This window comes from Saccostrea echinata, unplaced genomic scaffold, assembly GCF_033153115.1.
Source record: "Saccostrea echinata isolate AGI-Se365-2 ecotype Australia unplaced genomic scaffold, CSIRO_AGI_Sech_v1 ptg000025l, whole genome shotgun sequence".
In the NCBI taxonomy this organism is placed as follows: domain Eukaryota; kingdom Metazoa; phylum Mollusca; class Bivalvia; order Ostreida; family Ostreidae; genus Saccostrea; species Saccostrea echinata.
The window spans coordinates 11,268,372-11,289,271 of NW_026889774.1; positions in this window are offsets into that span (position 1 = coordinate 11,268,372).

Genomic DNA, 20,900 nt, shown 5'->3' on the forward strand with positions numbered 1-20,900 from the left:
AAAAACAAATAAAAGTAAAGAATTTCAAGTAAGAATAATTACGATCGTGATAAAAGAAAATATTTTAGTTAATGGTAATGTGTATTTAATCAGTATGGCACTTTTCTCCTTCTTTTCATGGATTATGGTTCAAAGTATCTTCCTGTGTCTGTGTTGTACTTCAGACATCCAATTAATCTCTGTTGGTGTCTTCTTCCGCTGAATGACAGAAATCGAAGATTGATAATGAGTGACAGTTTATAAAAATATATACCTTGGTATATTCTTCTCTTATAACAGTTTAATTACCTTCTATTTCAAGTAAAAATCTTGCCAATCTCAACACCGTTGGACATTCTTCTATAAAAACAAGATGACACAAAATGTGTAACTATATATATGCACCAAAAAAAAAAAACTTTACTTAAATTATTCAATTTCTGTATTGGGTAGCATGAAGTCATAAAAGACTCTGTCATCACTCGTAATAATAATATTTTCTTCGCTGAATGCCGTGAATTGTTCTTTGAATGTGAATATTTCAATGCAGAAGAATGTACATGTACCATACATCCTCAAAGTCCATTCTCTCTCTAGCTTTCTCCTCTCTCTCTCTCTCTCTCTCTCTCTCTCTCTCTCTCTCTCTCTCTCCAAACTAGATATTTTCCTGAAAACTAATTTGTGTTTAGATTCCTACTGAAAAGCATGAAGATAGACAAGGAAGCAAACGGATACGGAAGTCTATCGTCCACGCCAGTATTTTTACTCACCGCCATGACGTGCTCGATACTCAGACAACGCCCACATTCTCTCCCTCTCTGTGTGACGTTCAATGATAGATCGCACTCTGCCTCCTAAGTCATCCCAACCTAAAACATTGAAAGACGTATCTTTGATTTTTTCACGCAAGGTTAGATTTTTTAAGTGGAAAGGTATTCAGATTCATCGGAAATAAATTAAAATACACAAGACTTAGGGGGCGATGTATTTACATATGCCATCTCATAGAAGATAGATATATTCCCATGGATTTTGCTATCTACAATTCAGATCATGCGTAGTATCGCTCTTCTAAATACTGTAGATTACCAAATTTTCGTGATACATTACTTTTGCGAAACTGTTTGTGAAAAGTGATTTACATTACACGTAACTGTAAATGTTATTTAAATGTATTTCTTACCTAGCATCTCTTCGTGTACATTTCTAAATGATCTTGTACTCTCACGTCTCATATCTCTATCCAATCCAGCATCTGTAAATATACAGACTACTCGATTAGTTTTCTTTCCTTAGAGATTGTACCGAAAGTTTTGGGGAACATTCACGCCTATCTAACTGCAGCTTCAAATGGAGCATTTGAAATAACTGTTACTTACAAGAGTGAAAAGTTTTCCTAACCTTGTGACATTAAGCATGACCTTTGTCCAAATTTTTAAAATTGCTTTAAAGAGGTTGACATAAAAGTAGACAGATCTCTCTTTCACGGAAAAGACTTGCACACGTTTTCACCGAACCTGTGATCTTGACCCTGATTTCTAATTCATTTTTTTAGAAGTGGATGTTCAAGGTAATTACTATATTTGTAGAGCAAAGATAAAACTTTGTAAGAGTCTTTAATTGAGTTTGAGATGGTGGACTGTAGTGTGTCGTTTTGTCAGGAGATTGTATTTTTTTTAACCCCACGTTTTATAATTCCTACCTGGTCTATCTTCGCGGTGAATGCTCGTGAAAGGCCTTGTCCTCCCGAGTCTTACAGCTGTGGTCAATTCTAATTCTGTTAAAAAATAATTAACATATATCAATTAACACTTGTTTGATTTTAATCATTTGAGCCAAGGCTCCTGTGAATTTTTTAAATAAATATGTGACTGGCGTCTGTCCTTCTGTTTTTGTGATCATTCTCGACTCCCTTTCAAAAGCAAATTAAATTTGACGTGCGACATTTTTGGATCAAATTAATTATATTATTTTTTAAAAGAAGGACTAAGCTTCTTTTAACAGGAGACAATTTCTTAAATAGTGACTCATTAAAAAATTCTTCTCAAATGCACTGAACCAGAAAAGAATAACACGCATGAAAGATTTTTCACTAAGTATATGAATCGGGTGAGCGTTATGTTCTATTGCCCTTCGCTTATCTAAATAAAGAACTCGACCCACAATATGCCTTATATGGCCTAGCAAATATGAAAAAATTTAAGAGAGCTTTAGAATAAATGTTTTTGGTGATTCGCACCCTAGAACATTGACACATTTCACACGTGTAACAATTCCGTCGAAACCGGATGTTAATGATGTCAAACTAAATTCTAAACCTCACCATGGTTCGAGGTTTTCCGGGAAAATGCCGAAAATTGCACAGTTAATCGTGATTTACACATAGGGCACATTCGTTACGGCAAAATATTAAAACAGAAAAGTAACAATCACTATTTTAGAAATGTTTTCCAGTGAAAATATTTACCCGTAACGAGTGTGCTCTTGTTGAAAAAAGAAAAAATTCATTGCGTGTGAAAGAACTATCATGGCCACAAACTATCATATACATGTATTTCCTCGTGTTTTACACAAATTTAAAGCATCAATTCAAGAGGGGTATTATATTTATTGGGTAAGTGGACAACACACTTCTATCCCACATGTAAAAAAAAATTGTTATATGATGCGCCGTTAGGCACATCTGACGATTAGAACATGTGATGGTTTCTAAAATGCGATATAAATGTCGAGTTTTCGACATACATGTATTTTTTTTTTCAAAGACGAGGCCACAGGCAAGAACAATTGTCATACTTACAATCTGTATAAATACCACAAATACAAATGTACATGCCCATTATTTTCGTTGGTCCTGCTTGTGGCAAATACGAAATTTGACTTTATATCAGTTTATTTGATGCCTTCAAGAATCAATAATATATTGTTGATAATCAATCCTTAATGGGTGCTTCATATTACACTTAAGATCCATAGATAACACTCAAGGTGATAGAATAGCACTCGATTGTTTGTTTCATGTGCAAACGATAATAAAAGTGGAAACAGAATCTATAAATTACATTTTCTGAAATCGAAATTAGAAAAAACTTATATTATGATTATGTATGTTGTACGTGACGTTACTCATTATATACGTCATTTGTGACGTCATAAAGGATGTAGTCATTGTGGTTTTGCTAAATTTAAAAAAAGGTTTCTAATTCTTTTATTGACCTAGCTTGCTGTTGTTTTGTTAAATGTATTAATTAGAAAGAGGAAAAAAATATCTTTAAAAATATTACAAATTTTAACATTGAGATTTTCTGTAAATTGGATCCAAAATAGAAGTCAAATGCGGGTGCGTAAAACGCACATGTCTTTGACGAATCCCCATGTGGAAACAAACAGAAAATTTGTATTTAAACATGTAGTCGCAATCAATCTTTATTTTTGTACCTACATGCCAATCAAATAATTCTTATGCACAATCATGCATATAAAAGCGTGAAAAGTAATTTTCACCCTTTTTTCAAAGGAAGGATACTTGTCTGGTTTCTGACTAAATAAAATATTCAAAGTATATTTGCTCGTATATCTTTTATTTACGTCGACAGTATTTGTTTTGATACACGTATTTTCGTTTATGCGACATACTGCAAATGTGTTTCCAGAAGCAAAATGCATATTTTAAATATGTGTCCCAATGGAAATTACTTAAAATATTCAGGTATATACGGGCCATCGCTTTTTTTTTTTAAGAGGTGGGGGTGGATGTCAGCAAGAAAAATGAGATGACGAGCAACAAAAAAAAATGTCATACACTTTGACAAGAAAGAAGAAAAGGGAAATTGATACATGTATGTTTCAAAAAATTCATAATTATTCAATTGTCAATAACGAGTAAAATCTGTAAATCTATGGTAACTAGTATTAATTGTAACGGGGACCGTTACAGATGTTCCCCAAACGCTCCCCAACTTCCTTTTGGTGTCTTATTCCCTGTAAGCTTCATTAAATAAGGCAATCAAGTATATTGGTTTTTTCACGCATTACACGCGCGCACGGGCACGGGCATGCATGTACAAAATGACCATGTCAACTTGTCTACACTTTTAATACATCTTTATATTCAAATTTCATCAAAAGATAAAAAAAATTCTGCTATATTAAGTATATCTGTCATTTTACGCATTGCAAGCGCGCGCATGTGCATGCATGTCCATGATGACCGTGTCATCTTGTCAACACTATTAATATATCAACATATTTTGAGTATCAAAGCATTTCATCAAAAAGTGTGAAAGTTACAGCTATATCAAGTATATTGGTCATTTTAGCATTGCATGTGCATGCATGTGCATGTTGACAATGTCGTCTTGTCTACATTTATAATATATATTTATATTCTGGGTTTCAATGCAATTCAACAAAAAATGTGCAAGTTAAGTCTATATCAATTGTATTGGTTATTTCAGTCATTGCACACACGCGCACGTGCATGCATGAGCATGCTGACCATGTCATCTTGTCTACACTATTAATATATCCTTATATTCTGAGTATTAAAGTATTTCATCAAAAGATATGAAAGTTTTGGCTATATTAAGTATATTGGTCATTCTACTCATTGTATGCGCACGCACGTGCTTGCAAGAGCATGCATGTGTGCGCTGATCAAGACATCTTGTGTACACTTCAAATATATATTTATATTCTGAGTTTCAAAGCAATTCATAAAAAATGTACAAGTTAATTCTATATCATTTGTATTGGTTATTTCAATCATTGCGCATGCGCACACGTGCATGCTTGTGCATTCTGACCATGTCATCTTGTCTATACTTTTAATATATCCTGATATCCTGAGTATCAACGCATTTCATAAAAAAATATGAAAGTTATAGCTATATCAAGTATATCTGTCATTTAACTCATTGCACGCGGGCGCACGTGCACGCACGTGCATGCATGTGTGCACCGATCAAGTCTTCTTGTGTACACTTCTAATATATATTTACATTCTGAGTTTCAATGCAATTCATCAAAAAATGTACAAATTAAGTCTATATCAATTGTATTGGATATTTCAATCAATGCGCATGCGCGCACGTGCATGCATGCGCGTTCTGACCATGTCATTTTGTCTACACTATTAATATATCCTTATATTCTGAGTATCAAAGCATTTCATCAAAAAATATAAAAGTTACAGCTATATCAAGTATCTTGGTCATTTTACACATTGCACGCGCACGCACGTGCATGCGCGTGCGCGCAAAATGACCTTCGTTCCGCAAATCTACATAACATTCCTATTAACCCTGAAAAGGTTTCACCTCAATCGGATGTGTAGTTTCGGAGATCACTCACGGACAAAAAAGTACCCAGGAAGAAAAATAATAATAATAACTAGAAACTCATTGCGAGCAATGAGAGGTCTTCCGTCCGATTCTGAATATAAAAATGAAAATTCAAGCTGAAAAAGTGATAAAAGAAATTCAGAATCTCTGGAGATTTAATCCTGGTCTTCAGCGTGAAAATCCAACGTGCTAACCATTAACCATTCACTTTTTTGCATCACTTCCTGTCACGACCGGAAGTAACGGCGACACACGATTTTCATACGATGCAAATAAACTGATGACGGACTGTCAATCCTGAAAGTTTCAGACTTCAGTCGTTCACTGTTGCCGAGCAATTGTGAGAACAAATTCTAATTTTGAGGACAGGAAAACACGCAACCGGAAGTGAATTTTATAAAAAAATCTCTAACGTGTCTCTAGACATTTGCAGTATTTACAACATGTATTAAAACATTTCAATTCTTTTTCTTTAAACGATATTTATGAGAAAGTCTTCTTGTGTACACTTCTAATATATATTTACATTCTGAGTTTCAATGCAATTCATCAAAAAATGTACAAATTAAGTCTATATCAATTGTATTGGATATTTCAATCAATGCGCATGCGCGCACGTGCATGCATGCGCGTTCTGACCATGTCATTTTGTCTACACTATTAATATATCCTTATATTCTGAGTATCAAAGCATTTCATCAAAAAATATAAAAGTTACAGCTATATCAAGTATCTTGGTCATTTTACACATTGCACGCGCACGCACGTGCATGCGCGTGCGCGCAAAATGACCTTCGTTCCGCAAATCTACATAACATTCCTATTAACCCTGAAAAGGTTTCACCTCAATCGGATGTGTAGTTTCGGAGATCACTCACGGACAAAAAAGTACCCAGGAAGAAAAATAATAATAATAACTAGAAACTCATTGCGAGCAATGAGAGGTCTTCCGTCCGATTCTGAATATAAAAATGAAAATTCAAGCTGAAAAAGTGATAAAAGAAATTCAGAATCTCTGGAGATTTAATCCTGGTCTTCAGCGTGAAAATCCAACGTGCTAACCATTAACCATTCACTTTTTTGCATCACTTCCTGTCACGACCGGAAGAAACGGCGACACACGATTTTCATACGATGCAAATAAACTGATGACGGACTGTCAATCCTGAAAGTTTCAGACTTCAGTCGTTCACTGTTGCCGAGCAATTGTGAGAACAAATTCTAATTTTGAGGACAGGAAAACACGCAACCGGAAGTGAATTTTATAAAAAAATCTCTAACGTGTCTCTAGACATTTGCAGTATTTACAACATGTATTAAAACATTTCAATTCTTTTTCTTTAAACGATATTTATGAGAAAGTTAAATATCGAAATTATGTATTTTATCTCCTAAAACCGGAAGTTGACGTTTTTGTTTCCGGAGGAGTCTAACATATTTCATAAAAGCAAAAGAGATGCAATAAGGTGATGCAAGTTTTAATTTAAAGAAGAAAAGTTGAATTTTTTGATTTCTTTGATCACTTCCTGTGACGACCGGAAGTGACGGCTGACAGTTTAACCCAAATAATTTTGCCTACTCTTCAAGGTCTATTACTCATATAAGTTTGTTGTCTTAATCTCATACCGTTTCTGAGATCTCGCTCAGATATTTTCTCACTTTGAGGACAGAAAAACACGCGACCGGAAGTGAATTTTGCAAAGATATTTGATGTTACTCTAGACATTTGCAATCTGAATAATATATCTAAAAATCATTTCAAATACTTTACGTATAAAAGATATTTATGGGAAAGAAAAATACTCAAATTATGCAGTTTTTCTCTTATAACCGGAAGTTGTCGTTTTTGTTTCCGGTGGGACAAACATATTTCGAATCTGCGAAAGAGATGCAATAATGTGATATAAGATTTGATTAAAAAAAGAAAAGTTGAAATTTTCGATTTCTTTGAACACTTCCGGTGACGACCGGAAGTACTGACGACGAAAACCAAGGTAATTTCGAACATCTAGAAGTCATGGTCTATCATCTCTAACAAGTCTCCAGTTCATATCTTTAGCCGTTTCCTAGATCCTTCGAGGACAAAATTTCATTTTAAAATCAGGAAATTGTCCATAACTTGGCACTGGAACCGAATTTACCAAAAAACGGAATTTTATATAAACTTCATATAAAGACCTTTTATCCCTGAAAATTTCAAAGAAATTCATTGAATAGTTTTCGAGAAATCGCGTGCACAAAATTTTGTCTAAAAAAAAAAGAATAATAACTAGATGCGTTTCTTGTTGCTAGGGCAACAAGTGGTCTTCCGACCGAACTTTTCTCCAGATCGCTGTGCTACCTCACTTCATTTCATACTTTATTGAAGGTATTTTTTGTTCGCGTTTATGTAACACAGTTTTTCAACATAGATCATGATTATTAAAGGATTTCTGTAGAATCTCTGTTAAAAAAGCTTTAAAAAATAAGCAAAAACTATCATACATGTCTTCACAGAGAAAAATATCATTTACAACTGAAAAAAGAGAGAAACAATCTCCCGCCCCAGAAGGATTCGAACCCGCAACAATACGAGAAAGTTTGGATCGGTCATATGAAAGATATGGAGTTAACGAACAGTATTCAAGCTCAAAAGTCCATTAAACAATACAAAATAGGAGCAGAGAAAACACGAACCTCCAAACATCAGAGGTGGGATCAGGTGCCATGGAGGAGTGAGCATCCCCTGCCGACCGGTCACACCTGCCGTGTGCTCCTTGTCATGATCGGGAAATCACGGAAAAATCCGTCGACAATTCAGTGTGTAAATAATGGCCTAACAATTAGTATGAAAAACGTTAGTCAGCATTTGACTCAATGATAAATTGTATTTGCTGACAAGGCCATTGTATCGACCATAGAACTTACGAAATGATGACTTTAAAACGAGACAGCTGATATTCTTGTTTCATCAACTTATTTGTCAATAATTTACCTCGTTTTAGAAATTATACATACGTAGAGCATGCTCTTGCGTATCGAATCAACTGAGAGATATATACCCCGTATGCAGGTGATGAAGGTATATTGCTGCATAAGTAAGGGAAGTTGACGATTGAAAAGTTAAAGTCATCACGTTTATCATAAAGCTTGGTTGTTAGATTACCATTAACATCTTTTTCAAGTAAAATATACAAATATGAAACAGATGTGTCGGACTCTGTGGTATCTTTTATCTCAAGTTCACCAGGACATATCCTATCGACATAAGAATGGAAATAGCCATTGTTAATTGACAATACGTCGTCGATATATCTAAATGTCGAGTTGAAGACCACAGCAAGTGTTTTCTTCTTTTCACGTACAAGATTTTGGACAAATTCTGCTTCATATGAATACAAAAAAAGGTCTGCTAATAACGGGGCGCAATTGGTACCCATGGGAATTCCAATAGATTGTTGGAAGACCTGGTCTCCAAAAACCACATAGATATTGTCAATAAGAAACTCAAGCATCTTTTTAATGTCAACTTCAGAGTACTTGTGTGTACAATCAGAATGTTTTTTAACAAAATAATTTTGCAAATGACCAATGACAAGGTAAGTATATTTACGAGTTCCATTTTTATTGAAAAAGCAGCTGTCAATGATATCAAAAAGCCTGGACTTTAATTTATCGTGGGGAATGGTTGTATATAAAGTTGAAAAGTCGTAAGTTTTAAAGCTGTTGATTTTGGTAAAATCTTGTGATTTCAAATTTTCCAAAAGTTCCTTGGAATTTTTAAGTATCCACATCTGATTTACACCACTTCTCGAATATATTGTTGCACAGTACTCTTGAAGTTTCTCCTTCACCACTGTTAATATCTTAGTGAGGAGTAAAGATAGAGGCTTGGTTGAACATATACTGGAACCCGCTATGTATCTTTGTTTGTAAGGATTTTTATGAAGTTTCGGAATCCAATATAAATATGGTAATTCGAATTCATTTTGGTTGTTTGGAATATTGAAAATATTCAAAACTGACATATGATTTTGAAGAAGTTCTTCCTTAGAAAGGGAACTATGAGTATAAGTTGGATTACCACTTGTAGAATTAAATTCCTCTAAAGTTCCTCTAAAATACATTTAATATAATGAATCTTACAAACAAAGACAATATTGTTACCTGCTTTGTCAGCAGGGACCAGTACGTACTGATCATGTAATCTATCTTTGTATTACATATCTTTGCAACAAATGCATCAATCAAAATGATAAAAACATACTTAGAACTCTTAGAAGACTCTCGATTAACCCTGTAAATCCCAGAGAAAAATATTGAAAAACAAAAAAGTTACAAATTTAACATTTTTTAATTCACTTCCGTTTGCGACCGGAAGTACGAACGATGGAAAATAATGGTCGATCAACATATCTACATTTGATGCTCTATCACCTCAGCAAGTTTCATATTCATATCTTATCATATATATCGAAATACCTTAATAATAACAAGTAAACTAATTGTTCAGAGAACAATTAGAGGCCTTTCCACCTTTTTAAGTGTTTTCGTGTCGTTTAGGCCGAGAAAAAGAAAAATGCCCAAAAAAAAGCAAAAAAATCAAAAAAAAAAAAAAAAAAAAAAAAAAAAAAAAATCCTCCTCCAGCTGGGATCGAACTCAAAACCCTTGGTTTGAAAGGCAGGTGCTCTTTTTTTTTTCTCTCTCTCTTTTTAGAAAGGCAGGTGCTCTAACCACTGCGCTACACATTCCGATAAAATTGAGCAAGTTAATTGTTTAAGACTATAGAATAAATACAAGCGTATTTTTAGAATCGGTAGGGGAAGAAAGAAGTTCCGTAAAAGGAAATAGTTCCTGAACTTGCAAGCAGTATATAAAATAACAAGGGACGGGTGTGCGTGAGAAAACGTTAACACTGTTCCCTAATGAAAATGTATTAATGGACTGTAGCCCGATTCATCGATATTGTGAGCACGCTGAATTTTTTGAAAATAGCTTTGTTGTAAGCTTAAAAGATCGGGTTCGGATTTTAACATTTCTGACTGAATATCCTGAAATAAATATGAAACATTTAAATAAGCATTTCTTTGGGTTAAATTAAATATGTGTAGCACAAATTAAACTCCCAACATGCATTTTTAGAAGGGAAACACGACAATGAAAGCGAGAATTGTTTTTAATATACCGAAAATCGCTATTTCTGGAAACTGATTAATTCTAAATAAAAATCAAATAAATTCCAAATGTAAAAGAAAGAGAGAATGCTTGGTATTAAAATGTCGTATCATATCAGGAAAATCGAATGCTACTAACGACATCTGAAGAAATAGCCGATAAAAGGTTTAGATCATTTCTTCGTTCACCTGCACTTTAATTTCAAACACAACAGAACTTGTAGTTTTTGCCGTGAAACTTCATGACTTCTATAAACTTATAAGACTCATCGTAAAACTCTCAAGAAAGTTTCTCTGAGGTCTATACTACAAATGTACCAAATATGTTGTCGATCCGAGGTCTGGTTTGAATTTTACAGAAATATTCTACGTTGTTGTTGATGTGATTTTTTTTAAGAAGGGGGGGGATGAATTATTTATTTTATGCCTCTTTTAAACTAAGAATTGTAACTACTTTCACATCTTTAAGCCTGATTGTGACCTTTGGGTCAAGATCAAAGGTCAAGATCAAAGGTCAGGGCCATTTCAAAAAAAAAAAAAAAAAACCAAAACAAAACAAAACAAGGAAATCTTTACTTTCTATGTTTTTACCTGATACTGGAGCTGGATGCATGTCCTTACTTTTTCATTTGACCCAATGTCAAGGCCAAAGGTCAAGGTCAAAGTTCAAGGTCATTTGGTGAATTGCTATATTTCACACATATATAAGGAATTTCTTATGTTTTTAAATGACTTTGACCTTGACCTATATTTCAAGGTCAAAGTCAAACATGCCGATGCAGTTGGTCCCATGTCTCTAGGATACACCGTTTTAAAAAAGGTTCATTAAATGTAAGCAGCATAAACTTTCAGGGGCAGTAGCTCATACAAGGGACCAAAGAATGCTTTTGCAATGATAGAATGAAGAGAGTATTAAATGAGTCGAAGACACTGCTGAAGGCTTGGAATCTCTACGTTTTACGGTTTCGGAGGAGTAGCGATAACAAGGTTTTATTGCAAAAGGGGTGACAACTATTGAATGGGTCAAGCTTTGGGGACAAGAATGAAATCTTAAAATAGTTTTAGAAGGACATATCATAGATGCAAAGATATTCAGTATATGTCGAAAGGTTTTCTACAGAATCTCTGACAAAAAAGCTTTTAAAAATCAGCAAAAACTACCATACATGTTTTTAAAGAGAGAGAAGTCATTAGCAACTGAAAAAAAGAGAAAAACAAAGAAAAAAAAATTAACTACCTCCAGCAGGATTCGAACCCCAGACAGTGGGACAAAGTTTGGATCAGTCATATCTTTGCAATAAATGCACGCATCAAAATATTGAATACATATTTAGAATTCTTGTAAAACACTCTATAAACCCTGTAAATCCTAAAGAAAAATATTGAAAAACAAAAAAGTTGAAAAATTGGATTTTTTGAATTCACTTCCGTTTGCGACCGGAAGTGCCGACGACGAAAAATAAAGGTCGTTCCCCATATTGGAATTTGATGTTCTATTTATTCATTGAGTTTCAATTTCATATCTTTAGCCGTTGTCGAGAAAAATTCTGGACAAAATGCCATTTAAAAAATACAAATTTCCCCAAAAATCGCGAACGGAAGTGATTTTTGAAAAAATGAAAAACACGTCTGGAGATATTTACATGATGCATCTTCCGCGAAAAAATCTCTGAAATCTGCTCACTCACAGCTGAGATATCGCCATAACTATGAAAAAAAGAATAATAATAATAATAATAATAGAAAACAGACGGAAAACAATAAGGTCTTCCGAAGGAAGTCGGAAGACCTTAATAAGAAACAATAGAATCACTATAAGGTCTTCCGTGGAGACGGAAGACCTTAATAATAATAATAATAAGAAACAGAGTAAAAACAATATGTTCCCAAACTTCGTTTGGGGAACATAATTACCGCAGTCTTATGTATTAATTGTTCTTGTCAAGTTTTATTGACCAGTACATCCCTCGTTACAAATGACTGTACACTGATTAACAACATGGCCGTAGGAAGTTAGGAACCGGGGGAGCATGACCCCCCCCCCATATAGATTACTATAGAAAACCTAGCTACTTTATGTTTGTGCCCCCTTAATAAAAACGTCTGATGACCTTTTTTTGCTCTTCAAGGAAATTTTGGTAGTTGATAGTGCCCCCCCCCCCCAAACTGAAAATGTATGGCTGTGCCCTCCCCCCAACTGAAATTGCTTCCTACGGGCCTGATATACATAGGATGGTTTAATTTTCAGGCACGTAGTATTCAAAAGGGGGCATTTTTCTTAGAAGAGTCTTTCATTCGAAATCCTATTATTTATTTATTTGTTTGTTTTTTTTTTTTGTTTTTTTTTTGTTTGTTTGTTTGTTTTTTTTTTTGCCAGTATGATTGAGCATTTCAGTAAAATAAAAAAAATGTTAGAGTCAACGATGGGTCCATGGATTTTTTCAAAGGGGGTAGGAAGATGTGGGGGAACTATACCCAATCCAAAAAAATCCGACTTAAAGTTTTTTGACAAGGGAACACCTAATGGAGGGGGGTTGGGGTTGGGGGGTTGGACACTTCTCATTGGCAAGCAGTCTTTATATACACGTTTCTTCTGACCAAATGCAGATCCTTTGGGGTGGGATGGGAATGGGGGGGAGGGGTGGCAAGTTAATTTTTTTTTCTTACTTTACATTTAATTACTCTGAAATCTTAACTCCCACTCGATCCGCTACCGAGATTGGTTGTTTCTCACCACACAATGAGAAGGGGTGTGGTGGGGGTTTACTTTGCTTGACATTAAATCATAAGTGCATTACATATGCAGGCAATTTTATCAGCATTGATTTGAAGTATGGGATTTATTTAAAGCTACAATTTATGACTATATGATTAACTAGGCACCGGGAGAGACTGTGTTTGTCAACTCAAATGTATAGTCAGTGCAATGTAGAATATGTACAAGACAACCCCTGAAATATGTTCCTGAACACATGTCTGCAAGTTATTTACAGCTAATTTTGCTGCAACGAAATAGAAGTTACCGGTAGTGTGTGTGTTTGTGTTTTACATTACACCTCCCCATCCAACCTTACATCTGCCACTGTATTCCCTATTACAGGAACAATAGAGATAGTTTTATCCCCTTTTCTTATCATGCCTGTGGTAGGGCCTTGTTCATGTAAAATCAATCTTGCGCCAAGTAAGTAAAATGTTCTTGCCTGTACATGTATTTTAATTACTATCTTGCCATGTATACTTAAAAACTTTGGTTTACGTACGCAGCACTGCTCTATTCGTACACATACATGTAAAAATCATAACGTGAAAATGAATTAGAAAGTAGTGAATGTTATAGTAACATATAAGAAAGCATATTAAATTAATTATATTTATAGATCTATTGATAATGATATGTTTTGAGAAAAAAGGAAATTAAACACTTATCTCTACAACCCGGTACGAATCACCAGTTTATTTTTTTTTAAAGAAATACACTATCCGTGAGATTCTCCCGCACGCGTTAGCAATATAGATAAGAATTTATCTAAATGTAACGTACTCTCTTTGTATAAAAACATTCAAAATGAGTAGAAGCACAAATTTCTGTCTTTATTAATTTCTTGCAGTAAAGACATATTTTGAACAACATATCAGGTAATACTTCTTATATATTCTGTTTATTCTTAGGTGGGGGATTGACTGGTACATGTACATATGTATATAAAATGAACATCTTTATCTGCTTTTAATATAATCATAATTTGATTATGATGTTGATAAGATAAATGTCTATTCCCAGTTATATAATTTTAAGTCCTGTGTTCATATATCGGTACATTATAATCCGATAGTCATTTCTATCGCCTTTTGGCGTGACGTTACATTACAAAAAATGACGTTCCTATTGCATTTTCCATTATTTACATTTGCAAATATTTTTCTTATATGAACGTATTGAAGAGAAAATATGTTCAATTCTGTATGAACTTATTAGAGGGTCAGAGGTCATGGCGTAACCGAATCACACAGCGAGATGATATCTTGTCTACATATTTCTGTCACGGTGACACTGGTTTCGGAACTTCTAAGCCGTTAAAGCGATGAAAAAGATAAAATTATTGAAACATATGTTTTTCTTCGTTCAACAAATATTCATTAGTTCTTTCTTCGATGTGAAGAATGTTTTTAATTAGCCTAAAATCACGCTTACCTTTTTAACCCGAAATTCCTTTGAAGGTATGTAAACTGAAGACGATACCACCGCTTTTGACTTCATATATTAAGAACTCATACAATAATAGTAAGATTATTCTCAGTAGCGATCATGGATTTTTCATTATGAACAGATATTTCCTGAAATGGACTGCTGAACATCAATGTAAATATTCAAATGTTGGAGCGAGGCGAACTCTCAAGACCAAACAGCTTCTAGGTCATTGCGCGTCACAGCGTAGCAATACGGCGGGCCGTTCGTGTAATAAATGCAGTTCTTTTTAGAATATTCGTCTCAAATGTAAATAAAAGTAATAAACAACAATGTTAAAAAGTTCTCTGGGAAATGAACTTGGTTGGTACGTGATCAAATCTTCTGAGAAGCCCTTCGGGCTTCACAGGATTTGATCACGTGACCAACCAAGTTCATTTCCCAGAGAACTTTTTAACATTGTTATTTATTTCTTAATTAAAAAACACTGCCATACTGCAAGATGTCCTTTTAAAAAAGTATAAAAGATATCGAAAAAAGAAAAACGGTTATGAAAAGCTAAAATTCTACACTATCTATAATAAAAACCACGTTAATTTTTGGAATGAGGCCATTTTTGATGGTTCGTGGATTTTGCTCTTTCTTCTTGATTTGAACTACTGACATTGGGTAAAACTATTGTCACTTGTGTTATTGCATTGTGTATTGTTTTGTTCTGGTGTTGAGGAGAGTTATGAGAACAAGACTATTTTTTTTTATGAAAGGAAGAGCAGAGAAAAGCCTTGTCTTGTTGATGCGAATTTTGGTTTTCAAGTTTGACTCCGACAGTTTTCAATTTTCAATTATTCAACACAGGTTAAGAGACATAATTTTTTTAATTCCTTATTGATAACGAGTATAAAAGACGTGAAATTTTAAAAATTACTTTAATTGAAGATTTGCTTGTTTTTATTTATACATTTCAAATTTCAAAAAAAATCTTCAGATATTAATTTTATAGTATTGCAAAAGCTTTTACAAGAAGTACTCTATAGCGCTAGGGTATATAAAAGATATAAAATATTAAAACAACACATGATGAGTTACGAATATAATTTTCCATTGGCTACACATTCACCATCGGCTCATACATTCACCTTTCTCGTTTTCCCCCTAAACACGAAAAATAGTGCGTTTGTTGAATTTCTAAGGTAGAGCTACACTCAGTATATTTCCGGCCCGTAGAATGCTGAGGGAGGGGGGGGGGCACGTTTCTTCTGAGAATAGTCATTTTGCTGTAGTTTTAACATTGAAATTTTCATTTAGATGCCCCCCCCCCACTTTATGTTGCTGTAAATCAAACACTGGCAGATTTCAGCATGTACAAAGAGAGCGAAAAGGTTAGAGATCCCCCTTTCCCACAAGACTTGGGCAGTATACGGGGTTTTTTCGGCTTGTCAAATTTATTTTGGAGGCCCCCAACTTTTAAAAATCGATGCTACGGGCCTGTATCTAGAGTTAATATCAATAGTTTTACTTGAAAGAATCCTTAGAAAATTAATTTTTAAACCATCTTAAATTGTAGAGGAAGATAGAAATGAACGACAATTCTGCATGGAAGATTTGCCCGTCTCTATCGCGCAAGACCAGCCTAGAGATTGTTTAGAGTAAAACAATGGAAACTACAGTAACATGGTGAATAACCTTACGTTTGCTCATTCTCTTCTATCGGCTCATACATACGAAATCAATATTGCAACATCTTTCATACAGTTTCAGAGAGAGAATTCCCAGATCGGTCAGGTATTTTGTATTCAATATTATCTACTTTTAGTATATTTGTGTTTCAATCAAATCTTTAATACTGTGCAACTTTAAAGTCTAATAGATGATATCTGGGCTCACTCACCCTTATAAACTTCTTTATCATTTTCAATGTTTTCACTGATTTATTATTAGTTATATGCGGCATTAACTCTGTGAAGATTTAGAGGGACCATGAACGATAACTCGAGTTTCCGAATAACAATTCCTTATTTCAATACATTTGCTTTTAAACTTTTAAATAATTATTCACTGTTTTAAATTTCACACTTTTATTGAGAGCACTAATATTCCAACTATTAACTCCGTTACATTACTTTGCTTTAGGTCTATGCTTTTACTCATATATAGTATATACGATTCAAAAAATAAGCAAAAAATATTATCCAAAAAAAAAAAAAAAAAAAGCAAGAAAAAAAAAACTGAGGTTTTTCTCTTTTAATTTAATATTTCTACTCATAATTATGACCTTGACCGTTGACCTTGAGTGAAAGTCAGCATACACCTTTAGTTCATCGTCAATAACTTACTCTCATTTAAATCACATTCCAATAATTGTATTCAATCCAATCAAAGATATTGCCAAATGCGATTTCATAATCTCATCGTTCCGTGATCTTGACCTTTTGGGAATGACCTTGAATCAAGATGATTTTGACGCATTATTAGGTCATCTACAACAACAAACTTACGTATGAACCCATTTAAATCAAGGGTTTGAGAGTTGTGGTCATAGTACGATTCTGTGTCCGACAAAAACACAGAAAAAACAGACGGACAACGATAGCAAAACCAATGTCTCCTCTCACTGAGCGAGACATAATGGAAGATAAAATCATATTGTAAAGCATCAGGTGATTTTCTTGTCTGGATTACAATTTTAAGATTTCAAACAGGCGTAAAATTACCTCAGCAGCTTAAATATTTTTGGACTTTATGTGACAGAAGAAATTGAATCAAAATCATGAGATACATCATGAGATGCATAAAGTGAATTTTTTCCCGATAATCAAGTTTATTCTCATTTGTGATTTCAGACATAACCTAGAACTAGTTCATTTGATGTTCAGCTTAATCATATTCATGCCATGGAGCTCATAGGACCCGGTTTCTGTGGTGCTAGCACCCCCCCCCCCCCCCCAATAAACTTTAGCGACTACGTTGTCTTCTTCAGTGTTATCATATACATAAAATTAAAAAAAAAACATCATACATTTGTATTTTTTTTTTAAAAAACTAGATAAATATAATTGTCTTACCACATTCCATATTTCATGTACATCCAACGATGTATTTATGAGAAATACGAATCGTACACATGGAAAATGTCTAGCCTAACAAATGAGTTATCTCCCATTTAATAAAATTGCAACTTTTTATAAATTAAATTGAAAGACAATATCTTATCTTTTTGTTTTATCTTTTTTACAAGTAACTTTATTTTATTTTATTTATTTACTAATAAAAAAAAATAATAAAAATCTAGCAGTGAAAAGTTCAGTGAAATCTTAAGAAATAAACACACCTTTAATCATTTAATTTAAAATATTATTTAAAAAGTGTTTCACAGCTAAATTTTTTCGCTCCAATATTTGAAATGTTTGAGAGGTAATCTAAGTTTTTCACACAATTTATTTGAAATCTGATCTTAGTACATCTGCGATATGTGTCAGAAGAATACGCACCGAGATGAGCTGTAGGTTAAATTTAGTTAATTGTTAGTATGAAGAGGATCGCTCAACCAAAGAGAGATAACTCTAACTAATGTTGGCTGGAAATATGTATAAAAAAAATCAAAGTACTGTGAGTACTGATAGACGGTGGCATGAATATTTTGTTTGTTTTCCGTTTGAAAACGTCCCTCTCGAGAATTTTTCACTCATATTGAGACGCCACCATTGCCATTGGTGGGCTGCACATTTTATATCTATACTCAGCACTAGGGCCATTGAGAAGTGAGGGTTCTTTTTATTGGCCAGCACTTGCTGCGACACGGGACCTCAGTTTAACGGTCTCATCCTGAAGGACCGGTCTCCACGTCCCCGAGTGGGATTCGAACCCGCGACGTAAGGGTCGATTCCTTACTCCGTGACTCTAGAGCAAACGCTCTGACCACTACGCCACATGGCCGTTGGCATGAATGAATTAAATGAAATGAAATGATATGAGAATCTATTAAATGATATGGAAATTATGAAAGTTTGTTGCAATTTTTCACAATACGTGTATTTGTTAAGTTAACTTATATTTGCGTCAGTATGATGAAGACATGTATTAATTGAAGTTGTTAAACAATTTATTGTATGAAATTTTCTACATATTTAGTTTACTATAAAATAAGGTTTGAAGAAAAAAAATGCGCTGAAATGCAGAAGCGAAAGAGCCACACCCCGCTGCCGAATTCATAGGAAATATTGTAATATAGAGTCATTATCCGCAGGTTTATGTAACCCTCCCGTTTGTTTATCAATAGGTTTATACCTGGCTATTTATTGAATCTGGAATTTTCCATTAAAAGCCTACTAGAAAACGTAGTATAATCAACATTTACCCCCTTTCATTTGAAGCGGACTGTCGGCCGGAGGGTGAGGGGTAGAAACCCTACTAGAAAACGTACGAAAGTTCGATCATTTCAATGGGTTTTTTTTTCTTTTTTTTTTTGTTTTTGGTTTGTTTGTTTGTTTGTTTTTTTTTTTTTGTTTTTTTTTTGTTTTTTTTTGCTATATGTATACATGTACTATTTGGTGTACAGTCATAATTGTAAATTTAAAATAAAAACATTTTTGAGGATGATGGACGGATTGAAATTATATATTCAAGTAATAGACTATGGAATCCTCATGTTTAAATATTTTTTTTCTTCATTAATTAATCCTTAAAACGTGTCATTTTACCCTAAATGTTAAATTAAGGGAAACAAAGGTCCTAATATGTTAACGTGGTGACCGAACATATTACTTTTATTTTAAGAAAGCTTTCTATACATGCATGTGTGGTTCCATTTAGACGCTCTTCCAAGTTAGATGTGCATTTTTTTTTTAGTTCAAATGTGTTTGAGATATTCGAGGAACAATTAATCAACCCATTGTGAGTTGCAGATATGATCTTTTGTATAAGTGGAATGTGCGTTATGATAGTGTATTTAGTTACTGTATATTGTAATGGAACATCATAAGTTGAGATTTGTCATGTTTTACAAGGGGGAATTGAACATCTGCAGTATTACTCCGTAAATGAATCATTTGACTTTTTATTGAGAACTGCTTTTTGTAAAGGATTATTGAAACGTTATATGTAGCTCATTTTCGGGAATTGGGTATCAGTAAATACCGAATTCATTGTACCTTCTTTGCATAATTTTAAAATAATCTTATCAGCATGCATTTCAGTGATATCAAGTATCAAATGAGAAAGTTAAATTTTACAACAAAAAAGTGTTATGAAATCGTGGTGTTTTGGAAGTTAGAAATTGTGAATTTAAAATCTTATACTCAGTGAACAATTATCAAATTTTGCTAACCTAGAGTAAAATTGAACCCACAATATTTTTTTTAAACAATAACTAATTTTTCATTAAATATATGGTAAAAAGGGAAATGATGAATCACATTTGGCCATGTACTGTAGATTGTGCGACATAAATCATATGCTGAAAGATAATGAAATAGACTTTTTCTTTGGATCCCCATTTTTGCCAAATTTCCAGTAATTTACTTATTTCTAAAAGGTTGAAAGACTTCAAGAATTGTACAGTAGTCTTACTTTTTTGTTTGATATATACTGTTCGAAAAGAAAAAAATCCAGAAGAACAGAACAACAAAATATTTTTCAGCCTACTGTTTCTCTTAATATCTTAATATGCACTGACCCCGCTAATCATTGCGCAATACAAAGTTTTGAAAACACATGCAGGAGAAGACTGATCTAAAGTAAACCAACTGAATTCGCAAGAAAATCCTAATATTTCATGTACATCTATTTGTGTAGCTTTTTTTATTCTTACACTTTTTAAAAGGTAAATTTTATTCGAGGCACTATAGAATTTTCAAATACAAATGAAATATATGGGTAACTTCTGTTTGTCACAGACTTATAATTATAGCTTTGATAAATTAGCATCCGTTCAGTAGTTTTTGTGTCCAAGATAATTAGGTAATGGCTTTTTTAAATATAGAACCGTAAAAAACTTCGCAAATTTTATGCCATCGTATCTGCCTTCAACAACTCTCTTTTATGTAAATTTTAATTAAGATGTCGTGATTTTATTCCATTCCGAAAATATATCTTTTTCTAATATTATAGTATTGTTAACAGGTACTAGAAAATCAAATAATCAAAAGACATCGTAAAATTTCAATTAACTGCATAAGTATTACTGTAAAAATTCGACAAAACGTCTCAAATAAAACATGCAGTTATGCAACAAGGAATACGCA